A 26,028-nucleotide genomic window follows, 5' to 3' on the forward strand; every position below is an offset into this window, starting at 1 on the left:
GCAGAAGTGAGACTAATGGAGCAATAGAAGGGTTAGAGCAGTTTCCTTTCTTGAGGCTGAGCTGCACTAAGGCATGATTCCAAAAGAAAGGAAACGTAGTTTTGGTTTTCAGCCATAGGCAAAACAAGTGAGTGTGGATCAGAGTTATCTCAGAGGAACTCTCCTCTAGGACTCACAGAGGTACCATTTTTGACATTTTCATTTTCCACCTGGAGCTGGGAGAGTACTTGAATGATCCTGCAGTAGGAAAATATAGGAAATGGCATATGCTCAGTTGGAGGAGATGGAGGACAGTTGATTAGATACAGAATCATCCAAAGTTGAATTAGTGAAAAGTATGGTACCAAAAAGAGCTGCTTTATCAGATAAAGAGTTAGCTGTAGATTCATAAGGCCTGATGAGAGGAGGAATCACAAATGTTATTAGAGATGTTTCTGGTTTAGGACCAGAAAAGATCAAATTCTAAGTAGAAATAAGAAACAAAATCAGCACACTTTTTTTATGAATGTTTGCTTAACCTCACAAAGAACAACTTTGATTCTGATCAGAAATGAAAGGAGAGTGGGTTCCAGGGGAAGGGAAGAGTTTCATGGCCCAGTATACTACGTCCATGATGTGACAGGCATTAGAGGAGGGGTAATGAAGCCATGACAGGGGAGAAGATGGGATGTAGGATATGAGTAATTAGTTATAGAGAACTCAGGTAATAACCACATATTGAGGAAACTATTTTACTGAGATTAACTTAGAGGATTCTAATGATAATTTAAGAAGAAATCACCCATGAATTATAGGTAATAAAGGAGGAGGCTGTGAGATTGCACAGGACATGAAACAGGAACAAAAAATGTAATAAGATGGGGTCTTCAAATTAATGTACTACCAAGGTGTACTTGGCATGATTTATTTTTACTATTAACATAGGCCACTTGTGCAGTTGATGCTTTACCCTGAAGGAGTACAATGCAAGGTTAGGACATCTTTGTATGTTTCTCAGTGTATCACTTCTTGTCATGAATTTATTAACTTTGTGCTTGAAACAAGATTGTCATATCCCAAGGATTCTTATAAATCTACATCTTGTATTACTAAAATGTTGGAAACATATATTGTGTGTGGCCTAACAGCAGCACTTTACATTTGCCAAAAAATATTGCAGGTTTGATCATTTGTTCTCATAGCAATGGATCATCAAATCTCCCATGTGTGTATATGATACAAAAATCTGCCATGATACAAAATGTTCACCTTAAACAAATTGATGTTTCAGTTTCATTTCATGGATATATGATTCATTACATTTTCCTGAGGTTGTGATGGTTTTTAATCGAAATTTAAACATTTCTGATATCATATATTCTATATTTCAGTGAAAGTAAATTGTTTGTAAGAATTAAAGAGATGTTTGGCTTGTGCAGTGGGTATGTCTGTCATATATATTTTTTTTGATTAGAGTGAATATAACCAAGAAAAATTAACATAAGTGTTCATTTGGATTGTTGTCTTAGATTAATCCTTACAATATTTTGGGAATGTTTGATCATGTCATTTAGATATTTATAATTTGAATAGCATTGCATCATCAATCGTTTATTCATTAAACATTGTAATGCTGAACTATGTCTTGTTATATTGTTATTTTCTTCAGCCCTCTTCAATAGAGGCTTGTGCTTCCATTATTATTATGTACAGCAGCAGGCCAATGAGGGTCACTCCAGATTTTAACAATACATATTACTTTTGATCCTTTTCTTGACACATTACCCAAAAGTAGAATAAAGCAACAATGTTTTTCTCAAAGAATTTAATACATGTAGCTGTTTTGTCAGCACCAGATATTAGGGTTGAAACTAGATTCACTATTATAAAGACCATCATTTTTACTACGGATTTTGTTTAGAATGAGTGCACCCAGTGGGCTCTGCAGTATATTTGATGTCCACATTTTTGTACATGTTTTAGTTTTAGGGAAATGGAATCTCAGATATAAGTACTATATAAGCCTTTCAACCTCTGCTTTGCATGAAAATATCAAAACAGCTGGCACACAATATCTTGTTTTTATTTCTCATTTCTTTCTGTGAAAAGCAAGTTTATTGGCCAAACAGTTACCACTGTTGATATTGGTTACTAGTCATACAAAAAATACTTAGTCCATTGTCTTCAGTATTCCAGGTAATTACAGTTAAGTTTGCATTTGTTAGTAAAGTTATGACTACTGTAATACATTTCATGGACAGGTCATAAGACATGAGTTATGGGTTGATGATTATGAGTTTGTCACAAAAGTAACAATCATCTAGATGAGTCAGTTAAAATACTGCATGAATTCCTGGAGGACTTAACTTTAATGTATGCTGAGAACTATATCTAGGTTGCACCCATATAATCCTTTAGGTTCTTATGACCTGAGTCCTATGGTCACAAACTATATTTCATGTTTTTCATATACAGGTACTATCAAATTCTGAAATATGAATAATGTGATAAAATTGATAATATGCTTCTTTCCTTGTTATTATTATCCTTTTCTTTTATTGATATGAATGTTATTCTTATTATTGTAATAACATTATGCTAGAACCCCATTTATGGAGCTCCTGCAACTTCAAGGTTATACTACAGCCAGAATCAGGAATAAGATGAACTCCTTTGGAGCAAGAAATTCCTATTGAATACTTAGTAAAGTCTTCAGGGGTCTTCACCTCCCATATCCCAACCTTTTAGAAGCTGCAGTCCATAGGCCCACAAAGCCTCCACAGCCTGGCTGGCTAGGTATAGTTTATGAATACTTATCTGGGTACTCTTAAACTTTTCCACTGTCCATCTCATGGTATATCTAATGATTGCAAGTAAGGTGTTGAAGAATCGCATTCCCCTGGATATTTAAGATATTTCATCGTTTTGTGCACGTCACACCTTTAGATTTCAGAGGTAGCATTTTCCGGAATCTTCCATAACTGTCATGCCAGTGAAAAGTTATTTCTGAGAGTAATTTTGGGATCATGCCTTCTAGGATTCTCCAAGTTTAGCTGATTATGTACTTCTTCCATCTAGGGATCACAACTTCAGTGATTTAAACCCTCCAGTAATTTAGTTCCTATACCACATTAAGATGGGTCATGAAAGATCTCATCATTGTTTTCTCTTCAGTGTCTTACAGGTCTGCAGAATTCATCCCACTCTCTTTCTAGAGGAGGCAACTGTTGTTTTGCCATGTTTACTGAAAGTTAGGTCATTAGGCATAATCACTCCAAGGATTCTTATTATTAACTGGGTGTTTGATATTGTCTGTGTCCATTTAATATTTTGTATTTTTTTAACTTCTTGATTTTCCTGATACTGTTGGAGTTGAAATTTATTTTCAGTGAAAATTTCTTTTATTATGCTTAATCACTGTCTCCCGCGTTAGCGAGTTAGCACAAGGAAACATTAAAGAATGGCCCAACCCACCCACATACACATGTGTATACATAAACACTCACACATGCACATATACATACCTATACATTTCAGCGTATACATACATATACATACACAGACATACTTAGAAAAGCAAATGGATTTGTACGTAGCATTTATGGATCTGGAGAAGGCATATGATAGAGTTGATAGAGATGCTCTGTGGAAGGTATTAAGAATATATAGTGTGGGAGGTAAGATGTTATTAGAAGCAGTGAAAAGTTTTTATCGAGGATGTAAGGCATGTGTATGTGTAGGAAGAGAGGAAAGTGATTAGTTCTCAGTGAATGTTGGTTTGCAGCAGGGGTGCATGGTTCTTTAATTTGTTTATGGATGGGGTTGTTTGGGAGGTGAATGCAAGAGTTTTGGAAAGAGGGGCAAGTATGCAGTCTGTTGTGGATGAGATAGCTTGGAAAGTGAGTCAGTTGTTCACTGATGATACAGCACTGGTGGCTGATTTGGGTGAGAGACTGCAGAAGCTGGTGACTGAGTTTGGTAAAGTGTGTGAAAGAAGAAAGCTGAGAGTAAATGTGAATAAGAGCAAGGTTATAAGGTACAGTAGGGTTGAGGGACAAGTCAAAAACTGGAGGAAGTGAAGTGTTTTAGATATCTGGGAGTGGATTTGGCAGTGGATGGAACCATGGAAGTGGAAGTGAATCATAGGGTGGGGGAGAGGTGAAAGTTCTGAGAGCGTTGAAATATGTGTGGAAGTCAAGAATGTTATCTTGGAAAGCAAAAATGGGTATGTTTGAAGGAATTGTGGTTCCAACTATGTTATATGGTTGCGAGGCATGGGCTATAGATAGAGTTATGTGGAGGAGGGTGGATGTGCTGGAAATGAGATGTTTGAGGACAATATGTGGCGTGAGGGGGTTTGATCGAGTAAGTAATGAAAGGGTAAGAGAGATGTGTGGTGATAAAAAGAGTGTGGTTGAGAGAGCAGAAGAGGGTGTTTTGAAATGGCTTGGTCACATGGAGAGAATGAGTGAGGAAAGATTGACAAAGAGGTTATATGTGTCAGAGGTGGAAGGAACGAGAAGTGGGAAACCAAATTGGAGGTGGAAAGATGGAGTAAAAAAAATTTTGAGTGATCGGGGCCTGAACACGCAGGGGGGTGAAAGGTGTGCAAGGAATAGAGTGAATTGGAACAATGTGGTATACCGGGGTCAATGTGCTATCAATGGATTGAACCAGGGCATGTGAAGCATCTGGGGTAAACAATGGAAAGTTTTGTGGGGCCTGGATGTGGAAAGGGAGCTGTGGTTTCGGTGCATTATACTTGACAGCTAGAGACTGAGTGTGAACGAATGTGGCCTTTGTTGTCTTTTCCTAGCGCTTCCTCGCGCACATGCGGGGGGAGGGGTTTGTCATTTCATGTGTGGCAGGGTGGCGATGGGAATGAATAAGGGCAGACAGTATGAATTATGTACATGTGTATATATGTAGATGTCTGTGTGTGTATATATATGTATACATTGAGATGTATAGGTATGTATATGTGCTGTGTGTGGACGTGTATGTATATACATGTGTATGTGGGTGGGTTGGGCCATTCTTTCATCTGTTTCCTTGCGCTGCCTCGCTAATGCGGGAGACAGCGACAAAGTATAATACACTATATATAATATATGATATATAATACATATGTACATATTGTACAAAGGCAAAGGGGATGAGAGTGAGTGCTCAAATTACAGAGGTATAAGTTTGTTGAGTATTCCTGGTAAATTATATGGGAGGGTATTGATTGAGAGGGTGAAGGCATGTACAAAGCATCAGATTGGGGAAGAGCAGTGTGGTTTCAGAAGTGGTAGAGGATGTGTGGATCAGGTGTTTGCTTTGAAGAATGTATGTGAGAAATACTTAGAAAAACAAATGGATTTGTACGTAGCATTTATGGATCTGGAGAAGGCATATGATAGAGGTGATAGAGATGCTCTGTGGAAGGTTTTAAGAATATATGGTGTGGGAGGCAAGTTGTTAGAAGCAGTGAAAAGTTTTTATCAAGGATGTAAGGCATGTGTACGTGTAGGAAGAGAGGAAAGTGATTGGTTCTCAGTGAGTGTAGGTTTGCGGCAGTGGTGTGTGATGTCTCCATGGTTGTTTAATTTGTTTATGGATAGGGTTGTTAGGGAGGTGAATGCAAGAGTTTTGGAAAGAGGGGCAAGTATGCAGTCTGTTGTGGATGAGAGAGCTTGGGAAGTGAGTCAGTTGTTGCTCGCTGATGACACAGTGCTGATGGCTGATTCATGTGAGAAACTGCAGAAGTTGGTGACTGAGTTTGGTAAAGTGTGTGAAAGAAGAAAGTTAAGAGTAAATGTGAATAAGAGCAAGGTTATTAGGTACAGTAGGGTTGAGGGTCAAGTCAATTGGGAGGTAAGTTTGAATGGAGAAAAACTGGAGGAAGTAAAGTGTTTTAGATATCTGGGAGTGGATCTGGCAGCGGATGGAATCATGGAAGTGGAAGTGAATCATAGGGTGGGGGAGGGGGCGAAAATTCTGGGAGCCTTGAAGAATGTTTGGAAGTCGAGAACATTATCTCGGAAAGCAAAAATGGGTATGTTTGAAGGAATAGTGGTTCCAACAATGTTGTATGGTTGCAAGGTGTGGGCTATGGATAGAGTTGTGCGCAGGAGGGTGGATGTGCTGGAAATGAGATGTTTAAGGACAATATGTGGTGTGAGGTGGTTTGATCGAGTAAGTGATGTAAGGGTAAGAGAGATGTGTGGAAATAAAAAGAGTGTGGTTGAAAGAGCAGAGGAAGGTGTTTTGAAATGGTTTGGTCACATGGAGAGAATGAGTGAGGAAAGATTGACCAAGAGGATATATGTGTCAGAGGTGGAGGGAACGAGGAGAAGTGGGAGACCAAATTGGAGGTGGAAAGATGGAGTGAAAAAGATTTTGAGTGATCGGGGCCTGAACATGCAGGAGGGTGAAAGGCGTGCAAGGAATAGAGAGAATTGGAACGATGTGATATACCGGGTGGGTCAACGTGCTGTCAATGGATTGAACCAGGGCATGTGAAGCATCTGGGGTAAACCATGGAAAGTTGTGTGGGGCCTGGATGTGGAAAGGGAGCTGTGGTTTCGGTGCATTATTACATGACAGCTAGAGACTGAGTGCGAACGAATGGGGCCTTTGGTGTCTTTTCCTAGCGCTACCTCGCACACATGAGGGGGAGGGGTTGTTATTCCATATGTGGCGAGGTGGCGATGGGAACAAATAAAGGCAGACAGTATGAATTATGTACATGTGTATATATGTATATGTCTGTGTGTGTATATATATGTGTACATTGAGATGTATAGGTATGTATATTTGCGTGTGTGGACGTGTATGTATATACGTGTGTATGTGGGCGGGTTGGGCCATTCTTTCGTCTGTTTCCTTGCGCTACCTCGCTAATGCGGGAGACCGCGACAAAGCAAAATAAATAAATAAATATGTACATATTCATACTTGCTGCCTTTATCCATTAATGTCGCCACCCCATAACACATGAAACAGCACGGCTTTCATACGTGATTGATAAAGTTTTAATCAGCATGAATTATGTACACTATGAATTATGTACATGTGTATATATGTAGATGTCTGTGTGTGTATATATATGTATACATTGAGATGTATAGGTATGTATATGTGCTGTGTGTGGACATGTATGTATATACATGTGTATGTGGGTGGGTTGGGCCATTCTTTCATCTGTTTCCTTACACTACCGCGCTAACGCGGGAGACAGCGACAAAGTATAATATACTGTATATAATATATAATACATTTGTGCATATTCATACATGCTGCCTTCATCCATTAATGTCGCCACCCCATAACACATGAAACAGCATGGCTTTCATACATGATTGATAAAGTTTTAATCAGCAAATGCAAAAATGAGGCATGCAACACTGAAAGAAGGGCTTCATCAGTCATAAGCTCATGAATTCCTAGTTATCTGGATTTATTGTGACCAGATCCAACCTGGCAGACTGAGTTTTCATATTAATCCTCCTTGCATACTATAAAGCAAAACTTCTCTTTGTTTTTGCAGACTATTTAAACATTCATAACCTAACTCATTGTAATACATTCACCTAATAATATCAAGAAATGCCATTTATTCAGAATATGAAGTACAGTGTATGGTAGTGTTCCCACCATACATCAATTGTTAGGGTGGGAGAGGTGCCAGGTGGAGGTATGTTTAGTGGTGGGTGTGTGTGTGTGTGTGTGTGTAGGGGGGGAGGAGCTTGGGGAAAAGAACACTGGGGAAGGGAGTGGCCTGAAAATGAACTATGCTGCTGGGCACAAACACAGTACAGTGCAGTACGCACAGTACAGCATGGTATGGTACAGTGCAAAACAGCAGAGTATAGTAAACAGAAAGACATCATATCAGCATTAATCAGAATGAAAATAAGTATAACGGCAGGCACTAATAAGTTATATATGAGGAAAAGAAAGGCAAAAAATTACAACAGCTGAGCCCTTGACTGCCATTTTCAACAAGTCACTTGCTACAGGGAAAGTTCCAGATGAATAGAAGTTTGCCAATATAACAGATCTTCAAAAAAGGGAAAAGTCACTGCCTGGAAATTACTGTCCAATTAGCATCATGTCTGTCTTTGGAAAACTTATTGAAACCATCATTTAAGATAAAATTGTACATCATTTAGAGGACCACCTATTAATATACAATTATTAGCATGGTTTTTGACGAAATTGCTCATGTTTGACAAATCTCCTTGATTCCCTTATATAATACACATGAATGATGAAAGTAAAGCAGTTGGTGTCATCTATCCAGATTTTCAAAAAGCATTCAACATGGTTCCACACCAAGGCCACCAGCAAAAATTAAGTTACATGGTACTGATGGGGCTGTACTTCAGTGGATAGAAAACTGGTGACTGGCTATATAAATAAGATTCATATCAACAGTCAAGCCTCAGAATGCTTAGACGTAACAAGTGGTGTGCCACAAGGGCCAGTCTTGGTCCAGTTCTCTTTTTCATATACATAAATGACATGATACTAAGTTGGGAAATATATCTATAAATAAACTTGAACATCTGCAGCTTCGAACTGACACCGACAAGGTGATGGACTGAGCTCAAAGTTGGCAAATGAATTTTAACACTGACGAGTGCAAAGTTTTACATAACAGTAATAAAAATGAAAAGAATCATGAGTATGAATTCTGTCAACTGGAAAAGGTAAATGAGGAAAAAGACGTGGGTGGATTAATCTCTGGTGACCTAAAACCAAGTAAGCAGTACATAGAAGCAGTGAAAGGAGCAAACAAAATTCTTGTTTTCATAGGTAGCATTTTGCATTAAAGTTTAAAGTAATCATAATTACTTTTTACAGTTCACTGGTTCATCCCCTGAATATTGTGTCCAGTTTTAGTCACACTACATAAAGAGACAAAATGGAGAGTGCAGCATCGAGCTACCTGGGCTGAAAAACAAATCCAATGAGAGCCAACTAAATTACCTGAATCTATTTAGCTTAGAAAAGAGAAGGTTAAGAAGTAATTTGATTCAAGTATGCAAAATTATCAAAACCTATGATAAACTTTACCTAAAAAGCAACTTAAGATTAGATTATTCCAATTTCACTTGCAGTAATAAATACAAACTTTTGGGCAAATATTATACCTCATTTTTACCTTCTTGCACCTCCTGCTCCCTTAATTCTATAAAGTTTATATCCTTCTTCAACTATCTAAACTCCTGTCATAAATCTGTGACATCCTTTCACCCATAAGCCGAGATCCTCTGCTTAGGGGATGTCAATGTTCACCATTGGGAACAGTTGAATTCCTCCCATACAGATGGTGGGGGATTGAAGCCCTCATGTTTTCCATTCTCAGTGATCTAGAGCAAATTATCTCCTACCCCAACCATATTCCTGACTGCTGTGACCACTCTCGTAATATTCTGGATCTGTGTTTTTCACGTTTAATCTACCATGTTGTAACTGCACAATGTCACCCCTAAATGGTTTATCTGACCACACTCTCATAATTACACCTGTTTTAATGGCATCTACCCTTCCAGCAGTCCCTTTTAGATGTAAATATTGGTACTTCAATAAAGCTGACTAAAATGACCTACAAAAAATCTTTTCTGACTATCCTTGGATAAATTAGTCTCTTACGTGCTGATGTGTCTGTCCCTGCCAGGTGCATAGCAGACGTTATTGTTGTGGGAATGGAAGCAATTATCCTCTCTTCCTCCAGGATGACCTCTTCATCCAATCTATGGTTTAACCATTCATGTTCTGAGGCCATTACGGCACGTCAAACTTGGAAAACTCTCCTTCCTCCTACTTCCATTCAGCATTCATCACCTCCCATTATTATTACAAGTATGTTATCCATGAGGCACACTGTTCCTTTATTCAAAGGAAGTGCGATAACCTCTCCTTATCATCCACTGATAGATATTTCCTGTCTTATCTAAGGGCATCACTAAAAACTTCTGTCACTCTACCTTTCCTTTACGTTTCTGTTCTGAAGGTACAATAGCTGTCTCTCCCAAAAACAAATTAACTCTCTTTGGCTCCTATTTCTCTTCTGTCTTGGATGGCTAACATTCCTTAACTGCTGATGCTCCTTTTACTAATCATAGGCCCCTTCCCTTAATCTTTTTTGAGCTGTCCATAAAGCACCTCTCTCTCTGGACACAAGCAACATTTATGGTCCAGATGGCATCCATCCCCACGTACCGAAACTGTGCCTCTAACTTGCACCTGTGCTTGCTTGTTTGTTCTGCTTCTGTTTAAAAACCAGAACTTTTCCTTCTTATTGGAAGCATGTGTTGTTGCATCTCATCCCTAAGGAAGGTGACTGTTCTAACCCATCTTTCTATCATCTTATTGCTTTGACATCCACCATTTACAAAGTCTTTGAATCCCTCCTCAACTCCAATATCCTCAGACATCTTGAATTGCATATACTTCTCTCTGTTCACCAGTACAGCTTCTGTAAGGCAAGATTCACTTGTGATATTCTTTCCCATCTAATGTTTGGTCATCACCCCTGAAAGATTTTGGGGAATCCTATGTAGTTGCCCTTGACATATCCAAAACTTTTGAACAGTGTGTGGCATCAGAGTCTCATCTCTAAGCTCCCCTCTTTTGGCTTGACTCCCTCACTTTGCTCCCTCATTCTATCTATGTAGTTGTTGATGGATCAGCCTCTTCCTCTTTTTCCATCAACAGTGTGTCCCTCAAATTTCTGTTCTGTCTTCTACATTATTTCTCCTCTTTAGAAATGATTGCCGTTCTTCCACAATTAACAAAATGCAATCATACGCTGATGACTCAACTCTGCAATCCTCCACATTCTTCAATTTCACTCCTTTTCTTACTTGATCTGCATCTGATCTTGACACAGTTTCCTCAGTAAACTCAGACTTGAAATGGATATCTTAATGAGTTTAACAAAATATGGTTAAGTTTAATGCCTCCAAGACCCAGTCTCTAACCATTTCTCTTGAAAATTCCTCACAGCTTTCCTCTTTCCTTTGAAAGTTCTGTAATTCTACCTTTTTACTCAATGAACATACTTGTTATTACTGTGGTATCCACTTTATCTAAACCCATATTATGGAAATAGCTAAGCCTGCCTCTAAATAACTGGGAGTCCCATTTAGATGTCAAAATTTCTTTTCTTTTGAACAGCTGCTCTGTTTACACAATGGATTGTGGTATCCTTGTATAGAGCAAATCTCATCTGGAGCACTTCTAGTTCTGCATCATTACTTGACAGAGTTCTTGAAAATGGTTCAACTTGTAAATTCTTCCAGGCTAGGTTTGAAATTTAATCTGATTGCCCTACACCGCTATGTTGGTTCACTGTCCCTATTTGATAGAGATCACTTTTGTTTGTGCTCCCGAGAACTGGCTGCTTTTGTGTTCCCACCACTAGCTAGACTATATGGTACTTGGCAAGCTGCTGCATCACATGATTATCGTCATTGTCTGGCTGCTTGTGTACTCCCACCACTAGCTAGATCACATAATACTTGGCAAGCTGCTGCATTGTGTGACTATTGTGTGACTGTTAGCAACTCAAGGGTAGACCATTTTGACAACTGATTATTACTCTACACCTCAAAGCTTTAGAACTCTCTACCCTCTTATGTCTTCCCCAATAACTCTAACCTGGCATATTTTGAAAGAAAGGTTTTTAATTTTCTTCAAAATTTGTAAATACTTTCTTTCATACTTGACTACCATTTCCAGCATGGGTGAATAATGTACAAGAAATACTTATATACGAGAAATACTTAGAAAGCCAGATGGATTTCTATGGAGCATTATGGATCTAGAGAAGGCATATGATAGGGTTAATAGAGATGCTTTCCGGAAGATATTAAGAGTATATAGTTGGGAGGTAAGTTGCTACAAGCAGTGATAAATTTTTACCAATGATGTAAGGCATGTGTATGAGTAGGAAGAGAGGAAAGTGATTGGTTCCCAGTGAATGTCGGTTTAGGGCAGGGTTGCGTGATGTCTCCATGGTTGTATGATTTGTTTAGAGAGATGAATGCAATAGTTTTGGAGAGAGGGACAAGTATGCAGTTTGTTCTGGATGAGAGGGCTTGGGAAGTGAGTCAGTTGTTGTTCGCTGATGATGCAGCACTGGTGCCTGATTCAGGTGAGAAACTGTAGAAGTTGGTGACTGAGTCTGGTAAAGTGTGTGAAAGAAGAAAGCTGACAGTAAATGTGAATAAGAGCAATGTTATTAGCTTCAATAGGGTTGAGGGACAAGTTAGCTGGGAGGTAAGTTTGAATGGAGAAAAACTGGAGGAAGTGAAGTGTTTTAGATACCCTGGAGTGGATTTAGCAACGATGGAACCATGGAATCGGAAGTGAGTCACAGGGTGGGGGAGGGGGTGAAGGTTCTGGGAGCATTGAAGAATGTGTGGAAGGCAAGAATGTTATATTGGAGAGCAAAAATGGGTATGTTTGAAGGAATAGAGGCCCCAACAATGTTATATGGTTGCGAGGCAGGGGCTTTAGATAGGGTTGTGCGGAGAAGGTGGATGTGTTGAAAATGAAATGTTTGAGGACAATATGTGGTGTGAGGTGGTTTGATCGAGTAAGAGAAATGTGTGGTAATAAAAGTGTGGTTGAAAGAGCAGAAGAGAGTGTGTTGAAATGGTTTGGTCACATGGAGAGAATGAATGGGGAAAGATTGACAAAGATGATATATGTAACAGAGGTAGAGGGCATGGGAAGAATCGGGAGAACAAATTGGAGTTGGAAGGATGGAGTGAAAAAGATGTTGAGCGATCGAGGCCTGAACATAGAGGACGGTGAAAGGCATGCAAGGAAAAGAGTGAATTGGAACGATGTGATGTACTGGGATCGACATGCTGTCAGTGGATTGAACCAGGGCATGTGAAGCATCTGGGGCCTGGATATGGAAAAGCAGCTGTGGTTTCAGTGCATTACATATGAAAGCTAAAGACTGAGTGTGAACGAATGGCGCCTTTGCTGTCTTTTTCTACCACTACCTCGTGTGCATGCGGTGAGAGGGGGATGCCATTTCATGTGTGGCAGGGTAGTGATGGGATGGATGAAGGCAGCAAGTATGAATATGTACATGCGTATATATGTATATGTCTGTGTTTGTATATGTATGTATACATTGAAATTTATAGGTATGAATGTGTGCATGTGTGGGTGTTTATGTATATACATGTGTATGTGGGTGGGTTGGGCCATTCTTTTGTCTGTTTCCTTGCTCTTCCTCGCTAACGTGGGAGACAAAAAAAAAATTTGATAATGATTTTAACTTTCTAAAAGGGGAAACAGAAGAAGGAGTCATGCGTAGAGTGCTCATCCTCCTTGAAGCCTCAGATTAGGGTGTCTGAATGTGTGTGGATGTAACCAAGATGAGGAAAAAGGAGAGATAGGTAGTATGTTTGAGGAAAGGAACATGGATATTTTGGCACTGAGTGAAATGAAGCTCAAGGATAAAGAGGAAGAGTGGTTTGGGAATGTCTTGGGAGCAAAGGAAGGAGTCGCACTACTCCTGAAGCAGGAGTTTTGGAAGTATTTGATAGAGTGTAAGAAACTAAACTCTAGATTGATATGGGTAAAACTGAAGGAAGATGGAGAGAGATGGGTGATTATCGGTGCCTATGCATCTGGTCATGAGAAGAAAGTTCATGAGAGGCAAGTGTTTTGGGAGCAGCTGAGTGAGTGTGTTAGCAGCTTTGATACACGAGACTGTGATGGGTGATTTGAATGCAAAGGTGAATAATGTGGCAGTTAAGGGTATAATTGGTGCACATGGGGTGTTCAGTGTTGTAAATGGAAATGGTGTAGAGTTTGTAGATTTGTGTGCTGAAAAAGGACTGGTGATTGGGAATACCTGGTTTAAAAAGAGAGATATACGTAGTTTTTTTTTTTCTTTTGCTTTGTCGCTGTCTCCCGCGTTTGCGAGGTAGCGCAAGGAAACAGACGAAAGAAATGGCCCAACCCACCCCTATACACATGTATATACATACGTCCACACACGCAAATATACATACCTACACAGCTTTCCATGGTTTACCCCAGACGCTTCACATGCCTTGATTCAATCCACTGACAGCACGTCAACCCCGGTATACCACATCGCTCCAATTCACTCTATTCCTTGCCCTCCTTTCACCCTCCTGCATGTTCAGGCCCCGATCACACAAAATCTTTTTCACTCCATCCTTCCACCTCCAATTTGGTCTCCCTCTTCTCGTTCCCTCCACCTCCGACATATATATTCTCTTGGTCAATCTTTCCTCACTCATTCTCTCCATGTGCCCGAACCATTTCAAAACACCCTCTTCTGCTCTCTCAACCACGCTCTTTTTATTTTCACACATCTCTCTTACCCTTATGTTACTTACTCGATCAAACCACCTCACACCACATATTGTCCTCAAACATCTCATTTCCAGCACATCCATCCTCCTGCGCACAACTCTATCCATAGCCCACGTCTCGCAACCATACAACATTGTTGGAACCACTATTCCTTCAAACATACCCATTTTTGCTTTCTGAAATAATGTTCTCGACTTCCACACATTCTTCAAGGCTCCCGGAATTTTCGCCCCCTCCCCCACCCTATGATCCACTTCCGCTTCCATGGTTCCATCCGCTGCCAGATCCACTCCCAGATATCTAAAACACTTCACTTCCTCCAGTTTTTCTCCATTCAAACTCACCTCCCAATTGACTTGACCCTCAACCCTACTGTACCTAATAACCTTGCTCTTATTCACATTTACTCTTAACTTTCTTCTTTCACACACTTTACCAAACTCAGTCACCAGCTTCTGCAGTTTCTCACATGAATCAGCCACCAGCGCTGTATCATCAGCGAACAACAACTGACACACTTCCCAAGCTCTCTCATCCCCAACAGACTTCATACTTGCCCCTCTTTCCAAAACTCTTGCATTCACCTCCCTAACAACCCCATCCATAAACAAATTAAACAACCATGGAGACATCACACACCCCTGCCGCAAACCTACATTCACTGAGAACCAATCACTTTCCTCTCTTCCTACACGTACACATGCCTTACATCCTCGATAAAAACTTTTCACTGCTAACAACTTGCCTCCCACACCATATATTCTTAATACCTTCCACAGAGCATCTCTATCAACTCTATCATATGCCTTCTCCAGATCCATAAATGCTACATACGTAAGTATACGTATATGAATAGAAGAGATGGCCAGAGAGCGATATTGGATCACATGTTAATTGATAGGTGCGTGAGAGACTCTTGGATGTTGATGTGCTGAAAGAGGCAACTGGAGAGATGTCTGATCATTATCTTGTGGAGGCGAAGGTGAAGATATGTAGAGGTTTACGGAAAAGAAGAGAGAATGTTGGGGTGAAGAGAGTGGTGAGAGTAAGTGAGCTTGGAAAGGAGACTTGAGTGAGGAAGTACCAGGACAGATTGACTACAGAATGGAAAAAGGTGAGAGCAAATGACATAAGGGGAGTGGGGGGAGGAATATGATGTATTTAGGGAAGCAGCGATGGCTTGCGCAAAAGATGCCTGTGGCATGAGAAAGGTGGGAGGTGGGCAGATTAGAAAGCGTTGTGAGTGGTGGGATGAAGAAGTAAGATTGTTAGTGAAAGAGAAGAGAGAGACATTTGGACGATATTTGCAGGGAAAAAATGCAAATGACTAGGAGATGTATAAAAGAAAGAGGCAAGAGGTCAAGAGAAAGGTGCAAGAGGTGAAAAAGAGGGCAAATGAGAGTTAGGGTGAGAGAGTATCATTAAACTTTAGGGAGGATAAAAAGATGTTTTGGAAGGAGGTAAATAAAGTGCGTAAGACAAGAGAACAAATGGAAACATCGATGAAAGGGGCAAATGGGGAGGTAATAACAAGTAGTGGTGAAGTGAGAGGGAGATGGAGTGAGTATTTTGAAGATTTGTTATATGTGTTTGATGATAGAGGGGCAGATATAGGGTGTTTTGTTCGAGGTGGTGTGCGAAGTGAGAGGTTTAGGAAGAATGATTTGGTAAAAGAGAAGAGATAGTGAAAGCTTTGCAGAAGATGAAAGCCAGCAAGGCGGTGGGTTTGGATGGCATTGTTGTGGAATTTATTAAAAAAGGGGGTGACTGTGTTGTTGACTAGTTAGTGAGGATATTCAATGTATCTATGGTTCATGGTGAAGTGCCTGAGGATTGGTGGAATGCATGCATAGTGCCATTGTGCTAAGGAGATAAAGGTGTGTTCAAATTACTGAGGTATAAGTTTGTTGAGTATTCCTGGGAAATTGATTGGTGGAATGCATGCATAGTGCCATTGTGCTAAGGAGATAAAGGTGTGTTCAAATTACAGAGGTATGAGTTTGTTGAGTATTCCTGGGAAATTATATGGGAAGGTGTTGATTGAGAGGGTAAAGACATGTACAGAGCATCAGAATGAGGAAGAGCAGTGTGGTTTCAGAAGTGGTAGAGGATATGTGGATCAGGTGTTTGCTTTGAAAAATGTGTAAGAAATACTTAGAAAAACAGATGGCTTTGTACGTAGTACTTATGGATCTGAAGAAGGCATATGATTGAGTGGATAAAGATGCTTTGTAAAAGGATTTAAGAGGATATGGTGTTGGAGGTAAGTTGCAAGAAGCAGTGAAAAGGTTTTACCAAGGATGTAAGGCATTGTATGAATAGGGAGAGAGGAAAGTGATTGGTTCCCAGTGAATGTCACTTTGCGGCAGGGGTGTGTGATGTCTCCATAGTTATTTTGGAGAGAGGGGAAAGTATGTAGTCTGTTCTAGACGAGAGGGCATAGGAAGTAAGTCAGTTGTTTTTCGTTGATGATACAGTGCTGGTTGCTGATTCGGGTGAGACACTGCAGAAATTGGTAACTGAGTTTGGTAAAGTGTGTGAAAGAAGGAAGTTGAGAATAAATGTGAATAAGAGTTCAGTAGGTTTGAGGGACAACTTAATTAGGAGGGAAGTTTAAATGGAGAAAAACTGGAGGAAGTGAAGTGTTTTAGATATCTGGGAGTGGACTTAGCAGCGGATGGAACCATGGAAGCGGAAATGAGTCAGGGTGGGGTAGGGGGCGAGATTCTGGGAGTGTAGAAGAATGTGTGTAAGGTAAGAATATTATCTCAGAGAGGAAAAATGGGTATGTTTAAAGGAATAGTGGTTTCAGCAATGTTATATGGTTGTGAGGCTTGGGCTATAGATAGGATTGTGCAGAGGAGGGTGGATGTGTTGGAAATGAAATGTTTAAGGACAGTGTGTGGTGTGAGGTGGTTTGATCGAGGGTAAGAGAAATGTGTGGTAATAAAAGAGTGTGGTTGAGAGGGCTGAAGAGGGTGTATTGAAAGGGTTTGGACACATTGAGAGAATGAGTAAGGAAAGATTGACAAAGAGGATATATGTGTTAGAGTTGGAGGGAAGAAGTGGAAGACCAAATTGGAGGTGGAAGGATGGAGTGGAAAAGACCTTGAGGGATCAGGGCCTGAAAATACAGGAGGGCGAAAGGCATGTATGGGATTGAGTGAATTGGAACAATGTGGCATACTGGGGTCAACGTATATATGTGTGTATGTGAGTGGTCGGGCCATTCTTCATCTCTTTCCTTGCGCTACCTTCCTGACGCGGGAAACAGTGACTAAGAAAAAAATATATATATATATGGAGAGAGGTGGGTGATTATTGGTGCATATGCGCCTGGGCATGAGAAGAAAGATCAGGAGAGGCAAGTGTTTTGGGAGCAGCTGAATGAGTGTGTTAGTCGTTTTGATGCACGAGACCGGGTTATAGTGATGGGTGATTTGAATGCAAAGGTGAGTAATGTGGCAGTTGAGGGAATAATTGGTATACATGGGGTGTTCAGTGTTGTAAATGGAAATGGTGAAGAGCTTGTAGATTTATGTGCTGAAAAAGGACTGATGATTGGGAATACCTGGTTTAAAAAGCGAGATATACATAAGTATACTTATGTAAGTAGGAGAGATGGCCAGAGAGCGTTATTGGATTACGTGTTAATTGACAGGCGTGCGAAAGAGAGACTTTTGGATGTTAATGTGCTGAGAGGTGCAACTGGAGGGATGTCTGATCATTATCTTGTGGAGGCTAAGGTGAAGATTTGTATGGGTTTTCAGAAAAGAAGAGTGAATGTTGGGGTGAAGAGGGTGGTGAGAGTAAGTGAGCTTGGGAAGGAGACCTGTGTGAGGAAGTACCAGGAGAGACTGAGTACAGAATGGAAAAAGGTGAGAACAATGGAAGTAAGGGGAGTGGGGGAGGAATGGGATGTATTTAGGGAATCAGTGATGGATTGCGCAAAAGATGCTTGTGGCATGAGAAGAGTGGGAGGTGGGTTGATTAGAAAGGGTAGTGAGTGGTGGGATGAAGAAGTAAGAGTATTAGTGAAAGAGAAGAGAGAGGCATTTGGACGATTTTTGCAGGGAAAAAATGCAATTGAGTGGGAGAGGTATAAAAGAAAGAGACAGGAGGTCAAGAGAAAGGTGCAAGAGGTGAAAAAAAAAGGGCAAATGAGAGTTGGGGTGAGAGAGTATCATTAAATTTTAGGGAGAATAAGAAGATGTTCTGGAAGGAGGTAAATAAAGTGCGTAAGACAAGGGAGCAAATGGGAACTTCAGTGAAGGGCGCAAATGGGAGGTGATAACAAGTAGTGGTGATGTGAGAAGGAGATGGAGTGAGTATTTTGAAGGTTTGTTGAATGTGTTTGATGATAGAGTGGCAGATATAGGGTGTTTTGGTCGAGGTGGTGTGCAAAGTGAGAGGGTTAGGGAAAATGATTTGGTAAACAGAGAAGAGGTAGTGAAAGCTTTGCGGAAGATGAAAGCCGGCAAGGCAACAGGTTTGGATGGTATTGCAGTGGAATTTATTAAAAAAGGGGGTGACTGTATTGTTGACTGGTTGGTAAGGTTATTTAATGTATGTATGACTCATGGTGAGGTGCCTGAGGATTGGCGGAATGCGTGCATAGTGCCATTGTACAAAGGCAAAGGGGATAAGAGTGAGTGCTCAAATTACAGAGGTATAAGTTTGTTGAGTATTCCTGGTATATTATATGGGAGGGTATTGATTGAGAGGGTGAAGGCATGTACAGAGCATCAGATTGGGGAAGAGCAGTGTGGTTTCAGAAGTGGTAGAGGATGTGTGGATCAGGTGTTTGCTTTGAAGAATGTATGTGAGAAATACTTAGAAAAGCAAATGGATTTGTATGTAGCATTTATGGATCTGGAGAAGGCATATGATAGAGTTGATAGAGATGCTCTGTGGAAGGTATTAAGAATATATGGTGTGGGAGGAAAGTTGTTAGAAGCAGTAAAAAGTTTTTATCGAGGATGTAAGGCATGTGTACCTGTAGGAAGAGAGGAAAGTGATTGGTTCTCAGTGAATGTAGGTTTGCGGCAGGGGTGTGTGATGTCTCCATGGTTGTTTAATTTGTTTATGGATGGGGTTGTTAGGGAGGTGAATGCAAGAGTTTTGGAAAGAGGGGCAAGTATGAAGTCTGTTGGGGATGAGAGAGCTTGGGAAGCGAGTCAGTTTGCTGATGATACAGCGCTGGTGGCTGATTCATGTGAGAAACTGCAGAAGCTGGTGACTGAGTTTGGTAAAGTGTGTGAAAGAAGAAAGTTAAGAGTAAATGTGAATAAGAGCAAGGTTATTAGGTACAGTAGGGTTGAGGGTCAAGTCAATTGGGAGGTAAGTTTGAATGGAGAAAAACTGGAGGAAGTAAAGTGTTTTAGATATCTGGGAGTGGATCTGGCAGCGAATGGAACCATGGAAGCGGAAGTGGATCATAGGGTGGGGGAGGGGGCGAAAATTCTGGGGGCCTTGAAGAATGTGTGGAAGTCGAGAACATTATCTCGGAAAGCAAAAATGGGTATGTTTGAAGGAATAGTGGTTCCAACAATGTTGTATGGTTGCGAGGCGTGGGCTATGGATAGAGTTGTGCGCAGGAGGATGGATGTGCTGGAAATGAGATGTTTGAGGACAATGTGTGGTGTGAGGTGGTTTGATCGAGTAAGTAACGTAAGGGTAAGAGAGATGTGTGGAAATAAAAAGAGTGTGGTTGAGAGAGCAGAAGAGGGTGTTTTGAAGTGGTTTGGGCACATGGAGAGAATGAGTGAGGAAAGATTGACCAAGAGGATATATGTGTCGGAGGTGGAGGGAACGAGGAGAAGAGGGAGACCAAATTGGAGGTGGAAAGATGGAGTGAAAAAGATTTTGTGTGATCGGGGCCTGAACATGCAGAGGGTGAAAGGAGGGCAAGGAATAGAGTGAATTGGAGCGATGTGGTATACCGGGGTTGACGTGCTGTCAGTGGATTGAATCAAGGCATGTGAAGCGTCTGGGGTAAACCATGGAAAGCTGTGTAGGTATGTATATTTGCGTGTGTGGACGTATTTATATACATGTGTATGGGGGTGGGTTGGGCCATTTCTTTCGTCTGTTTCCTTACGCTACCTCGCAAACGCGGGAGACAGCGACAAAGTATAATAATAATAATAAAATATATATATATATATATATATATATATATATATATATATATATATATATATATATATATTTGTCGCTGTCTCCCGCGTTTGCGAGGTAGCGCACGGAAACAGACGAAAGAAATGGCCCAACCCACCCCCATACACATATATATACATACGTCCACACACGCAAATATACATACATACACAGCTTTCCATGGTTTACCCCAGACGCTTCACATGCCCTGATTCAATCCACTGACGGCACGTCAACCCCGGTATACCACATCGATCCAATTCACTCTATTCCTTGCCCTCCTTTCACCCTCCTGCATGTTCAGGCCCCGATCACACAAAATCTTTTTCACTCCATCTTTCTACCTCCAATTTGGTGTCCCACTTCTCCTCGTTCCCTCCACCTCCGACACATATATCCTCTTGGTCAATCTTTCCTCACTCATTCTCTCCATGTTCCCAAACCATTTCAAAACACCCTCTTCTGCTCTCTCAACCACACTCTTTTTATTTCCACACATCTCTTACCCTTACGTTACTTAATCAAACCACCTCACACCACACATTGTCCTCAAACATCTCATTTCCAGCACATCCATCCTCCTGCGCACAACTCTATCCATAGCCCACGCCTCACAACCATACAACATTGTTGGAACCACTATTCCTTCAAACATACCCATTTTTGCTTTCCGAGATAATGTTCTCGACTTCCACACATTCTTCAAGGCCCCCAGAATTTTCGCCCCCTCCCCCACCCTATGATCCACTTCCGCTTCCATGGTTCCATTCGCTGCCAGATCCACTCCCAGATATCTAAAACACTTTACTTCCTCCAGTTTTTCTCCATTCAAACTTACCTCCCAATTGACTTGACCCTCAACCCTACTGTACCTAATAACCTTGCTCTTATTCACATTTACTCTTAACTTTCTTCTTTCACACACTTTACCAAACTCAGTCACCAGCTTCTGCAGTTTCTCACATGAATCAGCCACCAGCGCTGTATCATCAGCAAACTGACTCGCTTCCCAAGCTCTCTCATCCCCAACAGACTTCATACTTGCCCCTCTTTCCAAAACTCTTGCATTCACCTCCCTAACAACCCCATCCATAAACAAATTAAACAACCATGGAGACATCACACACCCCTGCCGCAAACCTACATTCACTGAGAACCAATCACTTTCCTCTCTTCCTACACGAACACATGCCTTACACCCTCGATAAAAACTTTTCACCTCTTCTAACAACTTGCCTCCCACACCATATATTCTTAACACCTTCCACAGAGCATCTCTATGAACTCTATCATATGCCTTCTCCAGATCCATAAATGCTACATACAAATCCATTTGCTTTTCTAAGTATTTCTCACATACATTCTTCAAAGCAAACACCTGATCCACACATCCTTTACCACTTCTGAAACCACACTGCTCTTCCCCAATCTGATGCTCTGTACATGCCTTCACCCTCTCAATCAATACCCTCCCATATAATTTACCAGGAATACTCAACAAACTTATACCTCTGTAATTTGAGCACTCACTCTTATCCCCTTTGCCTTTGTACAATGGCACTATGCAAGCATTCCGCCAATCCTCAGGCACCTCACCATGAGTCATACATACATTAAATAACCTTACCAACCAATCAATAATACAGTCACCCCCTTTTTTAATAAATTCCACTGCAATACCATCCAAACCTGCTGCCTTGCCGGCTTTCATCTTCCGCAAAGCTTTTACTACCTCTTCTCTGTTTACCAAATCATTTTCCCTAACCCTCTCACTTTGCGCACCACCTCCACCAAAACACCCTATATCTGCCACTCTATCATCAAACACATTCAACAAACCTTTAAAATACTCACTCCATCTCCTTTTCACATCACCACTACTTGTTATCACCTCCCCATTTGCGCCCTTCACTGAAGTTCCCACTTGCTCCCTTGTCTTACGCACTTTATTTACCTCTTTCCAGAACATCTTTTTATTCTCCCTAAAATTTAATGATACTCTCTCACCCCAACTCTCATTTGCCCTCTTTTTCACCTCTTGCACCTTTCTCTTGACCTCCCGTCTCTTTCTTTTATACCTCTCCCACTCAATTGCATTTTTTCCCTGCAAAAATCGTACAAATGCCTCTCTCTTCTCTTTCACTAATAATCTTACTTCTTCATCCCACCACTCACTAACCTTTCTAATCAACCCATCTCCCACTCTTCTCATACCACAAGCATCTTTTGCGCAATCCATCACTGATTCCCTAAATACATCCCATTCCTCCCACACTCCCCTTACTTCCATTGTTCTCACCTTTTTCCATTCTGTACTCAGTCTCTCCTGGTACTTCCTCACACAAGTCTCCTTCTCAAGCTCACTTACTCTCACCACCCTCTTCACCCCAACATTCACTTTTCTTTTCTGAAAACCCATACAATTCTTCACCTTAGCCTCCACAAGATAATGATCAGACATCCCTCCAGTTGCACCTCTCAGCACATTAACATCCAAAAGTCTCTCTTTCGCGTGCCTGTCAATTAACACGTAATCCAATAACGCTCCCTGGCCATCTCTCCTACTTACATACGTATACTTATGTATATCTAGCTTTTTAAACCAGGTATTCCCAATCACCAGTCCTTTTTCAGCACATAAATCTACAAGCTCTTCACCATTTCCATTTACAACACTGAACACCCCATGTATACCAATTATTCCCTCAACTGCCACATTACTCACCTTTACATTCAAATCACCCATCACTATAACCCGGTCTCGTGCATCAAAACCACTAACACACTCATTCAGCTGCTCCCAAAACACTTGCCTCTCATGATCTTTCTTCTCATGCCCAGGTGCATATGCACCAATAATCACCCACCTCTCTCCATCAACTTTCAGTTTTACCCATATTAATCGAGAATTTACTTTCTTACATTCTATCACATACTCCCACAACTCCTGTTTCAGGAGTAATGCTACTCCTTCCCTTGCTCTTGTCCTCTCACTAACCCCTGACTTTACTCCCAAAACATTCCCAAACCACTCTTCCCCTTTACCCTTGAGCTTCGTTTCACTCAGAGCCAAAACATCCAGGTTCCTTTCCCGAAACATACTACCTATCTCTCCTTTTTTCACATCTTGGTTACATCCACACACATTTAGACACCCCACTCTGAGCCTTCGAGGAGGATGAGCACTCCCCGCGTGACTCCTTCTTCTGTTTCCCATTTTAGAAAGTTAAAATACAAGGAGGGGAGGATTTCTGGCCCCCCGCTCCCGTCCCCTCTAGTCGCCTTCTACGACACGCGAGGAATGCATGGGAAGTATTCTTTCACCCCTATCCCCAGGGATAATATATATATATATATATATATATATATATATATATATATATATATATATATATATATATATATATATATATATATATATATATATATATATATACATATATACATATATATATACATACACATACATACGCACATACACACACACACACACACACACATATATACATATATATACATATGAAAAATGTAAGAAATAATTTAGAAACTGAAACTTCTAGCTTGAAATGAAATGAAAAAATAAATGTCACATATATATATATATATATATATATATATATATATATATATATATATATATATTTTTTTTTTTTTTTTTTTTTTTTTTTTTTTTTTCTCATACTATTCGCCGTTTCCCGCGTCAGCGAGGTAGCTTTAAGTACAGAGGACTGGGCCTCTGAGGAAACATCCTCATCCAGCCCCCTTCTCTGTTCCTTCCTTTGGAAAAAAAAAAAAAAAAGGCAGAGGGGAGGATTTCCAGCCCCCCGCTCCCTTCCCTTTTAGTCGCCTTCTACGACACGCAGGGAATACGTGGGAAGTATTCTTTCTCCCCTATCCCCAGGGATAATATATATATATATATATATATATATATATATATATATATATATATATATATATATATATATATATATATATATATATATATGTAGAAACTCTCCCTCCTTGTATTTTAACTTTCTAAAAGAGGAAACAAAAGGAGTCACGCGGGGAGTACTCATCCTCCTCGAAGGCTCAGATTGGGGTATCTAAATGTGTGTGGATGTAACCAAGATGAGAAAAAAGGAGAGATAGGTAGTATGTTTCAGGAAAGGAACCTGGATGTTTTGGCTAAGAGTGAAACTAACCTCAAGGGTAAAGAGGAAGAGTGGTTTAGGAATGTCTTGGAACTAAAGTCAGGGGTTACTGAGAGGACGAGAGCAAGGTAAGGAGTAGCACTACTCCTGAAACAGGAATGGTGGGAGCATGTGATAGAGTGTAAAAAATTAAAATCTAGATTGATATCGGTAAAACTGAAAGTGGATGGAGAGAGATGGGTGATTATTGGTGCATATGAGCCTAGGCATGAGAAGAATGATAATGAGAGGCAAGTGTTTGGGGAGCAGCCTAGTGAGTGTTAGTAGTTTTGATGCATGAGACTAGGTTATTGTGATGGGTGATTTGAATACAAAGGTGAGTAATGTGGCAGTTGAGGGAATAATTGATGTACATGGGGTGTTCAGTAATGTAAATGGAAATGGTGAAGAGCTTGTAGATTTATGTGCTGAAAATGGACTGGTGGATGGAAATACCTGGTTCAATAAGAGAGATATATACATAAGTATACGTATGTAAGTAGGAGAGATGGCCAGAGAGCGTTACTGGATTACGTGTTAATTGATAGGCGCGCAAAAGAGAGACTTTTGGATGTTAATGTGATGAGAGGGGCAACTGGAGGGATGTCTGATCATTATCTTGTGGAGGCGAAAGTGAAGATTTGTAGAGGTTTTCAGAAAAGAAGAGAGAATGTTGGGGTGTAGAGAGTGGTGAGAGTAAGTGAGCTTGGGAAGGAGACTTGTGTGAGGAAGTACCAGGAGAGACTCAGTACAAAATGGAAACAGGTGCGAGAAGATGACGTACAGGGAGTGGGGGAGGAATGGGATGTATTTAGGGAATCAGTGATAGCTTGTGCAAAAGACGCTTGTGGCATGAGAAGCGTGGGAGATGGGCAGATTAGAAAGGGAAGTGAGTGGTGGGATGAAGAAGTAAGATTATAAGTGAAAGAGAAGAGAGAGGCATTTGGACATTTTTTGCAGGGAAATAATGCAAATGAGTGGGAGATGTATAAAACAAAGAGGCAGAAGGTCAAGAGAAAGGTGCAAGAGGTGAAAAGGAGGGCAAATGAGAGTTGGGGTGAGAGAGTATCATTGAATTTTAGGGAGAATAGAAAGTTGATTTGGAAGGAGGTAAATAAAGTGCATAAGACAAGGGAACAAATGGGAACATTAGTGAAGGGGTCTAATGGGGAGGTAATAGCAAGTAGTGGTGATGTGAGAAGTTGATGGAGTGAATATTTGGAAGGTTTGTTGAATGTGTTTGATGATAGAGTGGCAGATATAGGGTGTTTTGGTCGAGGTGGTGTGCAAAGTGAGAGGGTTAGGGAGAATGATTTGGTAAACAGAGAAGAGGTAGTAAAAGCTTTGT

Source organism: Panulirus ornatus, chromosome 6 (assembly GCF_036320965.1).
Source record: "Panulirus ornatus isolate Po-2019 chromosome 6, ASM3632096v1, whole genome shotgun sequence".
Classification (NCBI taxonomy): Eukaryota; Metazoa; Arthropoda; class Malacostraca; order Decapoda; family Palinuridae; genus Panulirus; species Panulirus ornatus.